At 44.9% G+C, this 3,078-nt stretch overlaps 1 long non-coding RNA gene across 1 annotated transcript; it reads right to left on the bottom strand.

Moving 5' to 3' along the window:
- Positions 1-298: 298 nt before the first annotated feature.
- LOC122020440 lies at positions 299-2,712 on the bottom strand. The gene is made up of 3 exons (XR_006122230.1): positions 1,938-2,712; positions 1,772-1,849; positions 299-460 (listed from the first exon to the last, which is right to left on the bottom strand). It is a non-coding gene; the product is annotated as an uncharacterized LOC122020440 (long non-coding RNA).
- Between the last annotated feature and the right edge of the window lie 366 nt (positions 2,713-3,078).

The raw sequence follows: 3,078 nt of genomic DNA, 5'->3' as shown, positions 1-3,078 counted from the left end.
GCAGTATCTCCCTTGTACGACGGACAATCTGAAACTTTCTACATCACCATATACCTCAGCCACATGCGGCTGGAATAATAACAATAATAATAAGCAAACAAGCACACCATCCACGCAGTTTATATCCACTTTCAGCCTCTGGCTGACACAACCACGTAGTTTAGTAGTAAACAAACAGAACCGAAATACGATGACTCGAAAACAACCCTACTCCACTACACCCATAAAGCACAAATCCGACGGAATAAATCCACTCACCTCTTCTGCCATCTAGGCAGACATGTAGTAAAACAAATCCGAATGAAAGTCATCGACTAAATAAAGCAATCCATACCGGATCCAAAGTATTCAAAACATAACAAGTTCAAAACATAGTCTAGTACATAAAGCTAAAAGATAAATAAACAGCCTCGTGGATGCAGGGGACTAGCAATTAGAACTCTCTCCTGACAGCATCAACCTGAAATAGCAACGGAAGAGGGTGTGAGTCCAACACTCAGCAGGTACAACTGATATGCATAATAAAGAATATAATCAATAGCACTAATCATGCGTACAGTCTCCTGATATAAGAAAGATAAATGCAACTGAGGAATACAAGAGAAAACTATACTAATCAGGACCTGGTACAAGGATAAACTGTCCGAGAGGTATAGAAATCCTGTATGCATGTCAAGCATGGGCATCCAACCAATATGCAGTAAATAAATGCAGCAAACACAATCACAAGAAATAAATACATCAATACGTATGATGCCAATGCAGTCATGGTCACCCCTTGACGCAGTAAGCCATCTCACACACAATGGTGGGACGAGTGGGTAGGGCTGTGACAACCGTGCACTCTGACGTCACTGCTCCTGATGAGTGACCGAGTGGACGAGATGCTGTCGGAGTACACACATACTCCTACCCCAAATCATAAATGGGGGAGCGCAATGCTCTCATCTCCCAATACACGATGACGGGGAGGGATCTCGACGTGCTACCACGCTGCAATCACACTACCCATGAGCGGACCAATGGAGCACTGAACGAGCAAACTGACGTGCTACCACGTTGCGTCATAACGGAGCACCGAACAGTGATGAAACTGGCGATGTGCTCGACAATAATGGAGCAATCTATCACATAGCATGCAATCATGTGAATGGTGCATGACACTAAGCATGGTAATATACTGAACCAATCTATATACATATATGATGTGCACCATAGTCAATAAATCATATCAAGAGTACACAGGTCAGATAAGGTATCACACCTAGGTTTTGAACATGGTGAAGCATGGTTATATCACTACCCCTATAAGCATGTATAATCAAGTAAGTAATAACATGAGATGCAAAACAAGCAATCAACCAAGCATGTAACAGGTATCGGGTAGTGACTAACTGAAATAAATAAGAAACATAATTATTGCTATTTGTTAAATTCACTACTATGCATATCAAAGACATAAAGTCAAAAGTACCCGCCTCCAATAAGAAAGGTCCAATCGGTCTAAATCCGACGTCGAGATAATCGTCTCGCATCAAAGTCCTATGTCACCAATATAGATATATTTTATTTAGCTACAATTTAGCTAAATAAAATTCCTAAGAACTATTTAGGGCAAAACCCTAAACCATAATCCTCAACCTACCTAAATCAAATCCAACGGTTAATTAGGGTTAGTTTTCTAATCCCTAATCAACCCTTAGATTAAAAATCCAAAACTAACTAACTAAATTTGGATTTAAGCTACAGCAAGAAACAAACAACTCCTTACCCTAAATCCGGAACCTCTCCTGTTAATCCACAGCACACAAAAGTCCATTGTAATCCTTCCTTCAATTCACAGCCGCCCCTGATGATGCTGGAACAAGGTGAGCTGGACCAAGAACACCACAACAACAATCAAGTACCCAATTTACCAGTGAGGGTATAACACTTACCTCAAATCTGACTCAAGGTTTCCTCTCTGATGAAACCTAGTTGCTGCACCGGTGATGAACAAGGCAGAGGGAGCAGCAATGGGAGAAGATCGACTGGTGTCGCCCAATCCAGTGGTCGACAGAGTCACAGAGGGAAGAAGGGAGACCGGCAGTAACGAAGAGGAGACCGGCTGCCTGCTCTCGAGAGTTGATCGGTGTCGAGAAGAACAAGGAGGAAGAGGAAATCGGGTTGTCAGTGGTGCTGCCAAATCACAGCAGAGGGAGCGGTCGTCTGCGGGTGTTAGGGCACAGGGGATGCCGGCGGCACCTCCGTGCGGCAGCGGCGCTGTGTAGGGGTGCTCGGCGTCGCTGGCGATGTAAGTCAGCGGGGGCAGATCGTCGCCGGCACTTGGGGGAAGAGGAGCGGCAGTGGCGAGGAAGTGGCGTCGGGCTCGCTAGGGCACAAGCACAAAGGAGGGGCCGACGATGTCTCGTCAGACCAGAGGAGGGGAGAGGAATCGGGAGGCGGCGTCGGTGGAGATGCTAGGGCACAGAGGTGGTGGCAGCCGGCGCTAGGGCAGAAGGGAGGCCGGCGGTGTCGCGAGCCTAGAGAGGAGGAGGAATCGGCCAAAGAACTAGGGCTGAGGAGAAACGGCTCGGCCGATTAGGGCATGGCTGCGATCGGCGAGGGCGAGGAAGACACGAGGGGTTTTGTCGCGGGAGGGGGAGGAAACCGCTCGGGGAAGGAGGTTAGGGCTAATGGTTGTCGGGCGCGCGGGGAGGAAGAAACGGCGAGGAAGAGAGAAAATAAAGAAAATAAAAGAAAAAGAAAAAGAAAAAGGAAATAAAACTTTTCCTTATTAAAACAGGGTAGCCTAAATAGGCTTTTCCGGGTCCCATTTTCATCCTCGTTAACTCGTCCATACGAGTTCCGAAAAATTTTCAAAAATTTCGAAAAATTCCCTTATTAATATTCGCCTATTTTCAGTATTTTACACAATGTATCTTATTTTGGGTCGACTCATTGTGCGCATAATATGATACTTTATATGAGTTATATTTTTATCCATAGCTCACAACAATTTTAATTGGTCACATAATATGTCTTCCTTTGGACCGACAATTTTAATTTGAATAAGTTTATGTATATCTGACATAAAAG

The sequence above is a fragment of the Zingiber officinale genome, chromosome 9A, assembly GCF_018446385.1.
Source record: "Zingiber officinale cultivar Zhangliang chromosome 9A, Zo_v1.1, whole genome shotgun sequence".
Classification (NCBI taxonomy): Eukaryota; Viridiplantae; Streptophyta; class Magnoliopsida; order Zingiberales; family Zingiberaceae; genus Zingiber; species Zingiber officinale.
This window is presented reverse-complemented; position numbering and strand designations above follow the sequence as displayed.